The 18,676-nt window shown below is 35.5% G+C and overlaps 1 protein-coding gene across 8 annotated transcripts in view; it reads left to right on the top strand.

Moving 5' to 3' along the window:
* The window catches only part of Exoc4 (exocyst complex component 4), an 816,538-nt gene that overhangs the window by 451,362 nt on the left and 346,500 nt on the right, over window positions 1-18,676 (top strand). The window lies entirely within an intron of this gene.

Below are 18,676 nucleotides of genomic sequence, written 5' to 3'. Positions count from 1 at the left end.
GCAATAGAAAATGAACTATATTGTTTTTTACTGACTTGTTCTGTTGGTGATTGAGGCATTTCAGTGCACAACCAGGAAAATAATAGGTTACTTTCACAATGGTAGAAGTTTAACAAATGCTCAATCATTCACCCTACATCAGCGCTGTCATTGGTGAGAGCTTTGCTGTATGATATTGATGCCTTGCTTCTTTCTTATTGCCGTATTCTTTTCAGATTCAATCTGTCTGCAATGGGCCACTAAACATTTCAATTTGCTACCTGTAGAGCTGGATTGCAATGCTCAGACTGAAATGAGAAGAGAAATAGATTTAGTGAAACTCAAAATCGAGAGAGTTTCATGGATTTTTGTACAAGGATGCACAAACCGAAACCCACTGATAAGATACATATGAACGCTTTTGAAAGTCTCATAAAAGTACATGGTATTAAGCAATCCATGGATATTTATAGGTAAAATAGACTCAGCTGGATACTGATAAGCCTCCCTACATTTAGAAGAACTCAGACTCTTGTCAGGCTAGGTGTACCTGCCTGTAGTCAGTGCCATGACAACAACCTTGAATATTTGTAAAACTATGTTTATTTGGTTCTTTAGTGAGCCTGAGCTAGCAAAGAACAGGAAAAAGTCAAAATTGTTTTCTGGCCATACTTATGAGATTTCCCAGTTGAGAGTAAGGGTTCCTTTCATATGGGTGCCCTTTATTTTTTCCATTTCCTGACTGCTGCCTACAGTTTAGTTCATTGACTGGTCATAGTTCTGTTACCCACCACCCTGGTTTTTTAATAATTCATGTTCATGTTGGATTTGGCATTCTGTGTGCTTAATATCAAGAAACTTTAAAAGATTACCTACTTAGCCTAAATTTGAGATTCATAATGTAAAATGGATATGACATGAAGAGGATTCAAAAGTACCCAACAGAAAAATGAAGTATCAAAACTAGAGCATTTTAAAAATGCCACAGTCCATTGAAGAAATGCAAATTAAAACAATACTGAGATTCCATCTTAGCCCAGAAAGAATGGCCATCATCAAGAAATCAAATGCTAGGGGCGGGAATTTAGCTCAGTGGTTCCACTGCCTGCCCCAAAAGTGCAAGAACCCAAGTTCGATCCTCATTACCAAAACAAACCAACAACAACAAAAAAGAAATCAAATGCTGCAGAGGCTGGGGTGTGAGGGAGTGAGCAGGGTCTGATCCTTCTATACTGTTGGTAGAAATGTAAACTAATATAGCCAATATGGAAATCAGTGTGGAGATTCCTCAAAAAACTGAAACTAGAAATTCCATTTGACCCAGCTATTCTTTTAGGTATCTTTCTGAAAGAGTTAAAGATAATCTATTACAGTAATACATGCATACCCGTGTTTGTAGCAGCATAATTCATAAGAGCTAAAACTTGGAAGCAGCCCATATGTCCATCAACAAATGAATGCATAAAGAAAATGTGGTATTTACACACAATTGAGTACTACTCTGCCTTAAAGATAAACTTTAGTCATTTGTAGGAAAATGAATGCACCTAGAGACCATAATGTTAAGTGAAATAAATCAGACACACAAGCATAAATATCACATGGTTTCTCTTATGTGAGAAACCCAAAATAAAAATAAAAAGCAAAATGAAAGATAGATAATAGGAAGTAAGGGAAAGGGATCAAGAAATGGAGGGAGGTATAAGGGAGGGGAGGGATATGAGAAGAAAAAAGAAGTTGGGGTGTGTTATACATGTACTGACTCCACACAAAGAATGCAAACATTATGTACGATAAACATGTACTACAAAAAAATGGAAAAATAAACATCAAGAGATTAGATGGATGGGAAAGGGAAGGGAGGGAAAAGAGGATGAAAAAAGGAATTAAGATGTGTTATTTATATGTACAAACATGCCACAGGAATGTAGAGATTGTGTACTACACACATGTACTGATAAAACAAAAAATAAATAACACCTGTTGGCAGTGTTGAAAATTGGAGCACCCCTGCATTGTTAGTAGGAATGCAGAATAATTCAGCAGTTAAAAGTTTGATAATTTCACAAAAAGATAAACATAGATTAGTATAGGTTGGTATATGAGTCCACAGTTCTACTCTTAGGTATATGTAAATTGAAAAGAACTAGAAAAGCAGATTCAAACAAGTACATGTTTACATGTGTACTGTGCAGAGCAGCCAGAAAGACAAAATTGGTTCGAATATCTGTTGTTATGTAAATGAATAGAATGAGTAATGGTACTTCCACTATGTAGTATTATTCATCTGTAAAAAGGATGTAAATGTTTAGCACATTAGCACATTGTAAATGTGCTAAACATCACTGAATTCTTCATTTTATTATAGTTAATGTTATGATATATAAATTTCACCCTAATGAATTCTTCATTTTAATATGTAACATTATGTTTTATGAATGTCACCATAATAAATTATTTTGAAAACATGTGTAGCAGAGAGATGTTATCCAAGAGAAGAGAAAGGGAAAAGATTGATAAAGACAAGTTCTCATAGATAGACTTGTTGTTGCTGTTTATTTGGAGATGCTGGGGATTGGGTGAATTTCATGAAAAATAATGTCAATTGACCTTGGCTTCTACATAGTTGCCTACACAAGAAAAGTTAATTTAATTCATAGCAGAAGAAATATTGGCTGTGTTCATTCTCACCAAATAGATGTGCCCTTCTTCAGAATAATGATTGTTTGACTTGGGATTTTTTTTTAATAGGGATAATTTCTTGTTAATTGTATCATTCTGATGAAATACTTAATATGAGCTTATTGTGTCACCAGCATTGTGCTATTTTGAGGGGATGTAACTATGACCAAGGTACATACAAGTTACTCCTCATAGCGCTTACATTTTAGTTGAGAAGAAAGACAAAAAAATAAGTAAATGAACGCAGAAGTATGACAGGACATGCTAAGAGCTGTAATGGAAACCAGTAGGGTGCTAAGGCACAAAAATATGGAAGGGCACTTGGTCTATTCCACTTGAGAGGATACACAGGACCTTGGACGTGGGAGATGACCACCTTTGGGCCTGCAGTAAGTTCTCATGTGAGTAGAAATTTTCTAGTGAGAAGCCTTCTAGGGTCTGGGGATATAGCTTAGTGGTAGAGTACATCCTTATCATACACATGGCCCTGAGTTCTATCCCAACAGAAAAAAAAATATAGATTAAAGCAGATGGTTGCCTAAACATTTGTGTTATCCCTGCTGTCAGCACCTTGTGCTTGCTGTATAAATTTCCCAAGACTTTGCTTCCAACATTAAGTTTTTCCATATTTCCAGATTGGTTCCACACACACAACCTCTAACCAGATGCCTCATTCAGATCACTGGTATGAACACTTTTGTGTTATTTTGAATACAACTTTGCTTTTTACCACTTCCTACTAGTGTGATAACAGGATTTTTTTTTTTAAACAGGATTTTTGATGTATTGACTGCTTTGAACTCTTCCCTAACTTCTGGCTCCACTGTTCCCAAGTTGGACTCACTGATCAATTTTTGACTTCTAGTTGCATTATGATAGCATTTCTACACACTCCCGTAGATCTTGTTTACTCTAGTTGCTGTCTTCTGTCTAGTCATTCTCTTTTACCTTTACATTTTATTAAGTAAAAGAGGGCACACAAATTCTGTTCACTTCTAGGTCACTTATAATATTTTCTAGTTGATTTCTGAACACAGGTAAGGTCAGAATTGTAAACATTGATGAAGAAAAGACCAAACATGAGACTAAAATCAGAAGGTATACGGTTGTTTGCTTTCTCTTGATAGTTTCATTGACAGCTGGGAAAAAGTACATATAGTTTCTATGTGTGTAACTTTTGTGGTTGGATCATTTTTGATCAGTGGGTTTGTTTACTCACAACATCAAACTACAGCTGGAGAAGAAAAGGTAGGGTGAAAGCAATTAGGCAAGTGTCAGAGATAACAAGGGGTAATAGATCCAAACCTTACAGTATCTCAGGATTCCAGAGAAAAGTAAGGACTTCCTTAAAACAGGGTGTTCTGGAATTTAAGTACATAAAAGATTTTAACCACAAGTACAGGGCACTAGGAATAAGTACATCTTTGTTACTGGTTCATTCTTTGGCCTTGAAGATGCCTGTATTTTCCATGAGATTAGACCATATCATCAGACATGGCTTGTGTGGTCATCTTTATATTCATTATCATAACACCACCACCTATAGTGAACAGTAGTGTTTACCTACCTAGGATCCACTTCCTTTTCTTCCTTGCTAATACTGTCCACCCTTCCCTAAAGCAGCCATTGGGACTTAGGGCAAATCTAACTTTTAAAGCTCTAGAGTTAAGGCCAGGCTAAACAAATATAGTCATGATAATTGTATTCCCTTTGACTGATGGCTTTAGAACTCAGAGCTAAACCAGACAACATGGCATTCCCTAAGGAATATCAATAGTATAGGGTAGATTTAGAACTTGAATTGACTCAGTCAAACTGAAAGATTTGTTTTCCATTGTTGAGAAAGAAAGGCTTTATCTCCTATGCAACTTGAAGGGAGAAAAACCTGAAGACAGGCTGCCTGTCTAGGAAGAAGGAGCCGAATGAGTCAACCATTGAGGGCCCCTGCCCTGGGTTTATCATCCTGGAGCCATCCCCATCTTTTGGCCAATTGCTATATAAGAAAACAGATTGTCTTAACTCTTGCTTTCCCTGGCTAATGAAAGCATCCTGATGAGCAGATCTCCTTGGATTTTTATTCTGTAGTTGGTATTACATATTAAAATACATGATCTTATTTCAGGAAACAGTTTTGCAAGTTAGCCAGTCATCCCCATTTTATCAGAGTGGAAATGAAAGGCTGTAGTGCTGACTTGTGTAAAGCTCAGGCAGGTTTTAAGTTCTGATATTTAAAACTCAAATCTCTCTTTTCTGTTCATATCACAATCATTGTCATAATTTAATAAAAATAGTACTGGACTAAACAGGAGTAAATAAATTTGAAGATTAGCCTCTGCTCTATCACTCTGTGGCTTTCAGAAAGACACCATATTTGTGGATCTCATTTTTCTCTTCAGTGTAATGGGTAGGTTATATCTGTCAATCTCCAACTTTACTTATGGATCTAAAACCTGTTGATTCCATTAATGTTTCATATCTTTCTCTGTCTTTTCTTCATGTTTCCTCATAATCATCATTATAATCACAAAAGAGCAGGAGTTCCTTCCTGGGTTGTATAAATAGAGGAGGCATCTAGGCAGAGAGTGGAACCTTTGGGTAATCTGGCATTAAGTATTCTAGGGTCTGCAGTCCCCACCTGGTTGAGACCTCTGTGTTCTCACTGTCTCCTCATTTTTCCTGCCACCATTGAACATTCCCAGCTAAATATGGTGTTTTGTAACTGTGCTATAGACTATATAATGTTCCGTGTTTAACCCCTTTCTCTGCTATCCTTGAGGTAGCTCTTAAAATTGCCTCTTTTAGAGCCGGGCATGTTGCTGCACACCTGTAATCTTAGCACTCTGGAGACTGAGGCAGGAAGATTGTAGGGAATTTGAGGCCAGCCCAGGTTATATAGTGAATTCAGGGCCAGCCTGAACTACAAAGGGAGACCCTGCCTGAAAACAACAACAACAACAACAACAACAAAAATGCCTCTTTTAATGACTGTTTTTGAAGGAGGAATTACTGTACTGGGAATACAATGGATGGGAGATACCCAAGTTAAAAGTCATAAGTTAAGTGCTATAGTAATTTAGTCTTATAGCATAAAGGCCCTTATATTTTCCCTGTATATATGGAAGAATTTCATTTGTCTGGCCTTTAGCTCACCTCTTGTATTTTTCTCTTAAACCGAGGCCTCGCTTAAGGACTTTATGTCTGAAGTAACTTTGCTAAAATCAAACTTGACTATTTCTTACCTGTTTTGCATTTTGTGTAATATTTCACCAGATGTTGCTTGTTTTCTTTACACTGTTAGAGGCATTCACAAAGGGATGGAGGCAGAAGAAAGAGTACTAAGAGGTCAGCATCATTTAGGGAGGAGTGTTTGTAGTATAGATTCATGAGATAAGGCAGTTTACTTCTCATATTAACTCTCATTCTTGCTCCAGAAGCCATATTTCTTCATTGGGAAGTTACAGTACTGTCAGATATCCATATTGTTCTTATTCAAGTGGGGAGAATATGTCAGCAATACAAAAATCATTAAAATAATTACCTTTGCCTTGTTTATATAGATAGCACTTGTATCTCAATCAAGAAATTTTTTCTGTTCCTTAAAAATATTAAAGTCAAATTCTCAAAGACTATGTTAAGATACTAACTTGAAAGATATTTCTAGGTACTTTTCATGATTTAGTGATTCATTTACCAAATATTTATTGAGTACTTACTATATGCAGAGACTGCCAATTGAACAAGTTGACAGGGAACTCTACATTCAGTGGGCTTTCAATATGTCAGAGAAAATAAATGCAATGCTTAAATGCACTGCTCTTTATAGAGGTTAGTGGGAGAGTGGGAGAGAGTTTTGGACAAAAACAATCTACCTAGATACAGACATAGATTTAGAAAATGTTGAAGGTAAAGACTGATTTGGAGGGATCTCAGAGAGGTTCTCCCTGTTCACAAAAAAAGTATGTACTTTTCATCCCTATCCTTATCTTTTGAGGACTTAAAATAATTTTTAGTACAGTATAGATGTGCTCTCCTGTCATGAATTGCAAAAATGAAAATATCCAGAAAATTAGCGCTTTCTTCTAGAACCTTCTTACAGGAATTACTTCTTTACACTATTTAAAAATACATTCCTAAAAGTCTGTGTTTCTTTAGTGGATTATAATTCATCCCAGTCCTGTATTCTTTAAGATGTGAATAAAGAAATAAGAACTTTATTTTTTTCTTTCACTGTTAGATTAAAAATGGCCAGTTACAAAGTAAATCCATCAGATATTTCCCATAGACTCTGCTTTAGCTGTTAAAACCAAATCAAAACCAAAATCAAACAAAAAAAGAATTTTGGGCCAAGATAAATTTTTGGTGGACATGGTGGCAGAGGCCTATAATCCTAGCTTCTTGGGATGGAGAGGCAGGAGGATTGCAAGTTGAAGGCCAGCCTAGACAACTTAGTAAGGTACTAAGGTCCTGTCTCAAAAAATAAAAATTGAAAGATGGGCTGGGGTGTAATAATGCCCCTAGCATGAGGCCCTGAGTTCAATTCCCAGTTTGGGGAAGAAGATGAGGTGAACTGTTAGAATGTTCAAAAATTTCACTGTTCCTTCTCATTCTTTTGTTTAGAATAATGCCAAATAATGAAATTAGTACAATTACTCTTTCTGTGTAATTCAAGTTACTGGTAGAAGAGGCCATTAAATAAACTGTAATTTTTTAAAAAATGGGAATCCTCTTCTAAATCAGTTTCATTCATTTAAGAACTAAAGAGTTGGTGTATTTCTCCTGTCCTGTTGTAGAAATCTGCTTCCTTTTAGTCTGGTTCATCAAAGCTATACTAAATTTAAATTGTAGTAAACATTCAATCTCTGTCTCTGTCTCCTCCCACCTGTGAGGTCTTCCCCAATCTGGCCCCATCCCAGCCCCATATTTCTGAATTACTGTTTTGTGACTGAGTTTGGACCCCAAAAGTAGAAACTTCAATTCAAGTTCCAGCTTTGCCACCTTCTGGCTCTGTGACATTAAACCTCTAATTTCTCTAAGTCTCAATAATCCAAAATGTGAAAGTGGGCTTATAGTAGTTTAATCTTCATAGGATTTTAGTGTGAATTAAATAAGCATTTAGCATAATGTTCAGTGAATATTATCTGAAAGAGAAAGATCCTCAAACAAAGAGAATAGTGAGAAAATTTGTGTGGGCACATGTATGTTCAGGGACAGTGAGTAAACCAGTCTAGTCAGGGAACGAGTTCATTCTGGGAACAGTAGGACTGGATTTGTGGAGAGCCCTTAATGTAATAGTACAGAGAGTCATCCTCCAGTCCATTTTGAGCCAGTGGAGATGTTTATGTGAAACTATTATGTACTATTCTACTATTATGTAGAAGTTTTAGCAAGAATAATATGGTAGTAGGCATTCCATATAGATTAAGAGGTGAAGAAACCAGAAGCAGGAAGACTTTTAGGCTAAAAGTAATTTATGTTTGAGGAAGCTGTGGATTTGAGTTGTTTGAACTTTGACTCCAATTGGTCTGTTTTTATCCTTTCAGTTACAGCCTTAGTTATAGTATACATCAGGTCTCTTGGTCCATCTGACATTCTTCCTTGTGGGTATGGTTTAAGACTTAGCACTGTAAAAACAAAGAGTTAAACAGTTAATACAAATTATTTATAATAATGCTTAGGAACACATACAAACAGCATGAATGGTACTTCTGAAATGGATTTTAGTGAATTCTCATTAAATTGAACAGGCAGAAACTCAGAAACAGTGCATCCTGTTTTCAAAAAATAATAATTGTTTTTAATGTGTCAAGCTAGAGTTTTATAAAAAGTTAGAAATGTTTTGTTCAGCATTCTTTCCAACTCTGCCTAATATAGTGTTGTTTAGGAACTGATTGCTTCTCAAGAAATGGTGGATGGATGGATGGCTAGCCTTCAAAGGAATTGAGAATAGTTGGACCTTATCCTACTAAATTGTGATTGTGTGTAATTGTCTCCTGCCATTACCATAGTGGACCCTGGAACCTCTTAGGGCATAGACTGTGTCTGTTTTTTTCACTGAAACTCAATTCTTAGCTCAGTGCCTAGAATGATCTTTCCATAAGTGAGTGAAAACCACATCTATAATAAGGGTAAACTTGGGGTTTTAAGACAGTGCATCACTAATGAGGGATTTTTTTTTTTCTGGCTTAGGGTCTTGGCAACTCACTTAAGATCTATGAGCCTTAGTTTCCTTATCCATAAAAATATAAAAGACATCTATTTTTGCCAATAAATAATATGTTAAATATAATGTACAACTCTTGTCTGTTGTTTTCTCTTAAAATATCAGAGAAAAAGAACTCTGAAAGTCAGACAGTATTTTGCTTAACTTCTTGATGAGACTTGTGGAACCACTCCATGTTGTTTTGCAAACAATAATATTCCCATAGTAGATAAACAGATAGACCACTTAGAGATGTAAAAAAGGATTCTAACAAAGGACTAGATAGCTGGAGACTTGACTTGACTGCCACACTCAACATGTGCCACAGTGACAGTGGATTGTTATTCAGGGATTAAATGTGATCTGATAATTTTAACAAGAAAATCTTTTGGACTAGAACTATCTAGCATTAAATAGAAGCCTTCAGTTTTCCTAAAGTAAATATTTAGGTAAGTAGTGTTTGATGTTAAGCTGATAGTTTGGCTATATTCATTTCTTCTAGTGGACTTACTCTTGCATTTACTATTTTTATCCAATTAAGGGAAAATAGAGAACTTGAAACTTGGAGAAATCATTCTTCCTGTCACTGAATTAATGGACTGGCCTAAGTTTGTAGTGAAGATGGGAAAATAATGAACTTTATTTCCATTTTTTTATTAAGATTAAGTAAGACATCTGTATTTTATACATTTATCAGCAATGGCAACACCTTGCAATTTACTATTTTCCATACTCATAGGAGCTTATTATAAAGAAAAATACTCTGAAACCTCATCAGACATACTTTTTGAATGTTACCTATTTAGAGTTCATGTAACATCCTTAGGGCAAGAACCAGAAATCAAAACTGATAATTGGAAGCATTAAGAAGATAGAGAATCTCTTTTAGTACATTGGCAGTGGAGTAGTAGAAAAAATGGTGTTTGGCAGTCAAGAGTCTCATTGCTATTCCTAACACTGTTACTATGTCAGAGGACAAGTTTTATCACATTTGACATAGGTCATTGTTTGATTTAGTAGAAGAAAAATAAAGAAATAATATGATACTTGGTACAAGATGAGTAAGTTTTTAAACCTTTATAGTCAAATAGATATACCAAGAATTTCTATGACTTCCAAGTAAGTCAAGCGTCTCTTTTATATGAAATGCCTGTGCACGTTTAAATAATAAGGAATTTCTTGGCAGACAATTTTCCATGGCTCTCTTGTCCTTCATGTCTCATGAATACCATTTTGTTGTGAACTATTTCCTCAAGAAGGGTGTATAATAGCCTTAGAAGAAAGATTGTGTGCTGTCTGCTATCATAATGTCTCCTTACAGAGCCACAGTTAGCCAAATTTACTTTTGAAGCCCATTATGAAAATTGGGCTTTCCCAACCTCAGGCTTCCACTGCTGCAGTGCAACTCAGTATGTACCTGACCCATATCCTGTTCCTATGTGGGTCCTGGGCCTCAGGGAACAACTGCAAGGTAATGATGATACCCTGGTTCCTACTACTACAGAAAGTATTAAAATGTCTTTTGTTTCTCACTGAGGAGTAAATGTTTTGTTTTGTTTTTTGTTTTTTAAAATTCTGCCAGCATTTATGAAACTGTGGTGGCTTAACTTAAGCTTGGAGATAGGGTAAAATCTCAGACTCTTCAAAGGCCTCAACAGACTTGAGTTCGAACACTGATTTTAAAATAAGGCACATAGATGAATTTCTGATCTGATGCAGTTTAGAACTGCATATAAGTTCTGGCACATAGAAAGGAGGTCAGAACTAATAACATAAAATGTGTCTATTATTTCTTATTAAATAGGTCTTACATCTTACCTCATTTGGGACTTCAATGGCTTAAAATCATTCTTCCATTGCAGTGAAATATTGGAAATCTATTGATAATGAACTTTGATTTTTGAGAGTGGAAGACATAAAACTACAGTAAACTAGTTTCTCTGATCACACATATTCAAATACTCTACCTGAATTTATTAAATTCTTGTCACCTTTGCATTTATCTACATGTCAGGGGAAAATCAGAAGCTCTTTAAGTGTCCAAAATAGTCTTATTTCTTTCTCCTTTAAGAAAAATCAAGATGCTGGAGTTGGAGAAATGTTAAGCACTACACACTTTACACACACACACACACACACACACACACACACACACAGGGGAAATGGCTGTTGTTAAACTGTGCTTTGGGCAATCACAGATCTCTATCTATGCCCAGTTTGTAAAACAGTACCAAAATCCTAGGTCTTTGGAATAATGGAACTGGTGTGTAGTAAATGAAAGTGGTAACTGTTAGACCAGTGGTTGGGAACCTATGGCATTCGTGCCCAGCAGGCTATTTGTTATCATTGAAAGCTCTAAAAGGTTCGCCATCACTGTATTAGACAATTCATCCTCAATTCTGGCTATTTGGGGGGGCGGGGTACTGGGGATCGAACTCAGGTCCTTGCGCTTGCAAGGCAGGCAGCAAAACCACTGAGCTAAATCCCCGGCCCCAATTCTGGCTATTTTAAAGGACATTGGGAAAGGGAAAATAACCCATTAATTTTTGTTCATTTAAGTGTTTTCTGTGAAAATCAATGTAAAATTTTACCATTCAACATGCAAAATAGTGTGTAATATCAATACTCCAAACTGCCCTAAATTGTTACATTTTTAAACAAGCAGACTTTGAGTTATGCCTTTGCTGCATAAATTCAGCTTCTCAGATTGGATTATTGCCATATGGATGCAAGAAAAATAAATTTGTGTCAGTCTGAATTCCACTTCTGCATTTATTATTTAAACTGTTCTTAACCTTTTCCTAGGTCAGTGATTATTTTACAGATTTGCTTTTATTCATATGCTTCAGAGAATAAAAATACCTTTCTTTATGAGTATTATTTATAAGTTAAATATTACTTCTCCATTTACATTACTAATCTTAAATTATTTAACTGCTTTGGAATTCATATGTTACAAATTTGCCAGATGAAAACTGTTAGATGAGTGAATATATTTGTGCTATTTGTCTGTTGCTCATTAAATAGCTTCTTTGGGGTTCTTGGCAAAATAAAGTGTTATAAAGGGCAGAAAACAGGAGAGAAGTGGTCAGCTGGTCTTTATCAAAATCTGCTGTTCTGGGCCAGGGATTTAGCTCAGTGGTGCCCACACCTGCCTTGCAAGCACAAGAACCTGAGTTCAATCCCCGGTATCAAAAACAAACAAACAAACAAACAAAAATCTGCTGTTTTGCAGCTGGCACTAACTGGCCTTGTAGTAATTTCTGCTAGACCTTAAGGAATTGTATTCACCCTTCCACCTTTGTGTATTTCCTTCATTCAGTCTTAAGGAAAATTGTTTAGATTAGAGAAATAGAACACTATTTAAAACAAGAGAAATAGTATCTTCCTGGTGAGCAAGGAGCAAAGGTATAACAATACTCTTTATATTTGATGGGAGAATATTAGTGTTGATTCATTGAATACGTAGAGTTTCTTTCCTTAATGACTCAAAATTAAAAGTGAAGCCCTGAGTTGTATAAACAAAAATCTTATATGTAATTGCTAGTTTTGCCAATCTAAATTATGTCAGAGTACAAAAATATCATATAATTATTAAAATTTTAATTAGTGATTAAAGATTATTAATTATCATTAATAATTAAACCCAGGAGTAGATTTAGCAATGGTTAAGTGTTGTCTGTGGACTAGAGAAGGTAGTCTGAGGCCTTAGTTAAATCTTGATTAAGTCTTGTTTTCCCAGACTGATATTTCAAATCTTACACACTTTCTTGTTGAATATCTTGAAGCAGAGAGATTGCTCAGAGAGATTGTTATGATTTGTGTCTGGATGTCCCCCAAAGCCTTATGTATTCATAGCTGGGGTTTTTTTCTTTTTTATTGGAGTGGCTGGATCTAGGCTGTGTAATCCTGAGATCAAGGATGTGATGCTGGGATTGATTCAGGGTGTAATGCTAGGATTAAGGGTGTGAGTACTGATAAGAATATAAGGAACAGAAAGGGTTGCTATTGTCATGGTTTGTCCCTTGCTTTTTTATTGCTTCCTGCTTCTTGCTTTACCATGGACTATTTCTCCTCTGCAATGCCCCTCTGCCATGCCACCCTCCCGTGGAGCCAACTGACTATGGACTGAAAGCTCTACAAACTGTAATCTAAATAAACTTTTTCTCCTTTAACTTTGGATGTCAGATATTTTGTCTCAGCAAGGAGAAAAAGTATCTAAGACACGAGTGCCATTGAAAATCCTCTTGCTTTTTCAGTTTCTCCAAAGTCACCCTAAAGGAGATCTTTGTTAAACCAAGCTTCATTGGCAGTACAAGACAAGCTCCTATCTGGAAGATAAGTCAGTGAGGCATATTTCAAAAGCAGAGCCTCATATTTCTTAATGCTTCTGATCCTGTTTTGCAGTTTGTTCCAATTCACCTGTATATTCATTGACTCATTTAACAAATATTTATAGAGTAACTCCTCTGTACATGTTGTTATAGGCTCTGGGAATATATCAGTCAATGATTTAGACAAAATTTCCGCTTTTTTGGAACTTATATTCTAGGAGGAAACGCAGATATTATTGATGTGATATATATTATTTATTAATGAGTCACAAAATATAGATAATAGGACAGTTGGTGAAGAATAGCACTAAGATAAAGAGAACTAAGAGCTCTCTGAAGATAATGTTTGAACAGAGGCCAAAGGAAATAGAATAATTCAAGCAGCTATTTGGAGACAAATATTCTAGAAAGAGAAACAAGTGCATTGTGCCTGAAAGAAGAACATGCCTGGCATTTTGAGGAACTGTAAGGGGATTTGTATGATAGAACACAGTAAATGGAGAAAAGTGAAGGGAAATGAGGCCAGAGAAGTAGTGGGAAACTGGGATGATGGACAGTGATCAGATAATAGGCTATAGCAAAACTTTGATACTAAATAAAAAGAGAAGCTGTTGGAAGGTTAGAGAAATATAGAAAAATGATCTGACTTAGGCTTTAAGGCAATGCTGAGTGACAGAATTTCTATGATGATGAAACTATTGTGCTATCTGCAGTGTTCAGTGGTTATTGAGCACTTGAAGTATGCCAAATACACCTTTGGAACTGAATTTTAAAATTTAGTATAATTTTAATTTAAATAGTACATGCAACTAGTGGCTACAATACTGGAAAGTGTAGTTTCATATCTTCTCTAGTTGTTTCCTGGAGCATAGGATGTAGGGAGGCAGGGAGACAAAAGCAGAGAGAAGGTAAAAAGCTCTTGTAATAAGATGGACCAAAACTTAGCAAAAAAATTTTTCTTCGTAAAGGACTAGTTAGTAAATATTTTAAGTTTTTCGCATCGTATGATCTCTGTTAAAACTACTCTGGTGTTATCTCTGGTGCCAAAAAACAAAACAAAATGAAACAAAACAAAAAACTACTCTAGTGTTCCTTTGAGACTATGTAAATAAACTACCATGGTAGTGTTCCCATAGAATTTTTATTTTTTATTTTGTTTTATTTTGTTGAAGTGCAGAAATCTACTTTAGCTTTATTGATCAAAACAGTATAGCTAGGGCCAGGGATTTAGCTCAGTGGTTTCACTGCCTTCTGTGCATGCTCAAGGACCCAAGTTCGATCCCTGGTACAAAAACAAAACAAAACAGGATAACTAGTATTCATGTAAATGTTACTTGAAATTTCTATTTTTTTTTTTTTGCTTAAATTCTTTTATTGGCATATTTTAGGTATACAATACGTTTACATTTATCACTGGTTGCTTGTACCTGTACATGGTGTGTCTTGGTTCTTATTTTTTCCCCATTCCTTGTCTTCCCTTCACCCCCTATACCCTTCCCTATTTACAAATACTTTGTTTCCATTTTTTCCTTTTCTCATAATTTCTCCTTTCCCTTCTTACCTTTCCCCATCCCCTTCCACTTACCCTACCCCTTTGGACCTTTTCTTCCTATTTCAAATTATCAACTGTTCGTTTTAATCATTTTAATCCTTATTTACACTTTCAGTTTCTCACACCAGAGAAACTATTCGGTATTTACACATGTATGTCCTATTTATTTCACTTAAGAGTATGGCCTCAATATGCATCCATTTAGCTATAAATGTCTCTAGTTTCTCATTCTTTATGGCGTAGTAGTACTCCATTTTATTTAAAAAACCCACATCTTCTTTGTCCAGCTTCCAGTTGATGGGCACTTGGGCTATTTCCAAGCTTTAGCTATTACAAACTGTGCCGCTATAAACAGGGGTGCAAATATATCGCTGTGGTATGATTCTTTTAATTCTTTTGGGAATATACCCAGCAGAGGAATAGCTGGGTCAAATGGGACCTCCAGTCCTAGTTCTTTGAGGTATCTCCATACTGATTTGCACAGTGGTTGCACCAGTCTGCACTCCCACCAACAATAGAGAAGAGTTCCTTTCTCCGCACACCCCTGCCAGCATTTGTTATTGGTTGATTTCTTGATAGCAGCCATTCTTTCTTGGGTGAGGTGGAATCTCAGTGTTGTTTTCTTCTGCATCTCTCAAATGACCAGTGATGTTGAACATTTTTTCATGTTTATTTGCTGCTTTCATTTCTTTTTCTCAGAAATATCTGTTCATTTCAGATGCCCATTTTTGAATTGGGTCTTTGAATTTGGGGGGTCTGATTTTTTTCAGTTCTTTATATAGTAGTCTTTTCAGTTCTAGATAGTAGACTTTTGTCTGAAGTACAACTGCTAAAAATTTTTCCCTCATTGTAGGTTGTCTCTTAGCTCTGTTGATGGTTTCTCTTGCAGTACAGAAGCTTTTTAATAAGATGAGATCCCACTTATTGATTCTTTGTGGTAGTTGCCATGCTACTGAAGTATTGTTCCTAAAGTATTTTCCTCTGCCAATATCTTCAATGTCTTCTACCTAACTTATCTTCTAGCAAGTTTCGTGTTTCTGTTTTAATATTTAGATCTTTAATCTACTTTGATCTTAGTTTAGTGCATGGTGATAGATCTGGGTCTAGTTTTAATCTTTGGCACATTGAAATCCAGTTTTTCTAACACTGTTTATTAAATAGGCTCTCTTTCCTCCAGTAAGGGTGGTTGGCTCCATTGTCAAAGATGAGGAGGCTGAGTATGTCTGAAGTTGTTTTTGCATCTTCTAGTCTATTCCACTGATCCTCGGGTGTGTTTCTTTGCCAGTACCATACTGTTTTTATCACAGTAGCTTTGTAGTATAGTTTCAAGTTGGGGATTGTGATATCCCCAGCCATGTCCCTGTTGCCTAGAATTGCTTTTGCTATTCTAGGTCTCTTCTGGTTCCAAATGAATTTTTGGATTGTTTTCTCTAGTTCTGTGAAATATATTGTTGGAATTTCAGTCAGCATTGCATTAAATCTATATAGCATTTTTGGAAGTATGGCCATTTTCACTATATTGGTTCTTCCTACCCAGGAGCAAGGGATGTCTTTCCATTTTCTTATATCTTCCTCGATCTCCTTTTTCAGTCTTTTGCTTCCTTTGTGAAGTTGATTCCTAGATATTTCATTTTTTTGGATGCTATTGTAAAAGGAATTGTTTCCCTAATTTGTCTCTCAGTGAGTCTGTTATTTGTGTACAAGAAGGCTATTGTTTTTTGAGTGTTGACCTTGTCCAGCTACTAGAATTTTTAATTTATTTGTTGGTCACACTTGGCTCATGAACTAGATGGTGACTCCTCTGGATGACATATGATGAAGAACAAACTTTTCTTCAAAGATAGACTTGACAGAACTTATTGGTAGATTAAATATGCAGTATGATAGAAAAGACTGAAATAACTTGAAGATATTTGGTCTTCATATTTGGTAAAATGGAGTTGCCATTTACTAAGATTGGAAAGACTCTGATAAGACAGATTTGGAAGAAGAAAGTGCAATTAATGTGGCTTTGTTAAGTTTAAGATGTCTATTATATAAAAAGGAGTTTGGAGTTCTGGAGGAGGGAGTTCTGAATTGTAGATATAGATTTGATAGATATCAGAAATAATGGTATTAAAACCAGAGTATGAATTGGATTTACTCAAGTGAGAGTTTGACAAAGAGGGCTGAGGATTGATATATGACAAACTCCAGTCTGAAGTAAAACAGCCAAGAATAATGCAGTAAAGACAGCTATAAGAAAGATTGAAAAAACTCAGAAAATGAAGTCACTGCAGCCAAATGAAAGCACGTCAAGGAGGAATGCTGCCTGGGATATAGTAAGCAAACGTTTATGTGTTGAGTCAGAGTATCATTGGGTACATACTACCCTTTACTGACTTTTGTTAAATTGTAATATACAATTCTGTCCTATTCAGAAGCCTTTAATGAGTCCCCATTCCCAACTCCTTGTCTAGAAACTTATATTTTAATATTGTCATGACCTAAAGTATAGCACCTTTTCATAGGTCTCAATAGGCCCTGCAATTATGTATTTCTCTGTCTTCTCTTTGTAAGTTTCTTCATGTTTTTGTCTTTCATTACCTTTTGAAACATTAGTCATCTATTCAGGACCAATTTAGATGCCTTCCCTCCAGGAGTATTTTCTCCTTCTGTTTGTCTCATCTAACCCACCCTCAAACCCTTGTCTTAGCTCCCTTGCCATTGTTATGCGTCTCACTCTGCCTTTGATTTTAGTTGTTGATTTTAATTCTCAGGATATCTTAGACAACACAGGAGCAGGTGTATGACACAACAGTAGAAAGTTTATGAGGCTGGGGAAAAGAACTGTTTTTATATACAGTTCTTCCATTTACTAGCTTGTCACTTTGCTCAATAATTTAAATTCTTATAGGCTTCATTTCTTCACCTATAAATAAAGATAAATAAGATTTTGTGGGAATTTTATGAGATGGTCATACCAATTTTATTCATTTATTTACTATGTCAACTTAAAGCTAAAGTTTTTTCTTGTAAATAAAGTCTATACAAGGAAAACTCAAAAAAATTGTTACTCTATCCATGTTTATACTATCTCTTATACTATTACCACTTACCTTTGCACAGTTTTTCACATTTATATTGAAAGGCTTATGCTTTAAGTTATATGCCTTACATTAAATAGAGTTGAATTTCTCTGTTTCATTTTATGTTCTTTATTGAAGTTCTTCTAAATCACTTGGCAGTTTATTCACTTGATAATAGCCCATGAACATCTGATTCTTTCTTTGCCTTCAAATGCCACTTTTCTTGTGGATCAAGAGAGTATCACTGAGTGAGAAGGAACTTCAGCCAAAGTCAATATTTATAACTTTTTCACTACACCTTAAAGTGTTATGTGAAAAATTTATGGTGGTGCATCAGGTAGAGAAAGGAAAAGTTATATGAGGAACTAAACCTCCAGGTAATGGCTCCATGAACCTTGGACAGCAAGAAGCATAGCTGTTCTTACCTGAAAGTAACTGCTAGGAAGTTGTTTTGAAAGGATTATTTCTGTGACAGTAGGTGCTAGGAAAATTTTTATTGAGACTTCCTATTGATACTGTCACACACTTTATCGAAGACAGCTTTTTATTTCAGAACTATAGATAACATTGAGAATTACAGACTGTCTCAAACCTTTTTGAACATATTGACTCAATCAGTGAGTACCTTTTTTATTAGATTTAAGTTGGGTTTTCTGTCTGTCACTTGGAAAATTGCATTTGTTAGGAATTTATCTTTTTCTTTAAGAGAGAGACTGGTCTCTGTTTTTAAAATTAGAGAATAACAATGGTTAATATATTGTGTATCATGATCTTAACAGAATGGCCAAAATTTTACTCAGAGTTCAAATCATAAACAAAAAAGATTCTCTCTTACAAAGAAGAGACAAAAAAAATAAAAAGA

The sequence above is a fragment of the Heterocephalus glaber genome, unplaced genomic scaffold (genome assembly GCF_053883595.1).
Source record: "Heterocephalus glaber isolate CG9 unplaced genomic scaffold, H.glaber_assembly_v1.0 deba00000546, whole genome shotgun sequence".
NCBI classification, from domain to species: Eukaryota; Metazoa; Chordata; class Mammalia; order Rodentia; family Bathyergidae; genus Heterocephalus; species Heterocephalus glaber.
Note: the sequence above shows the minus strand (reverse complement) of the source record. Positions and strands in the feature narration are given on the sequence as shown.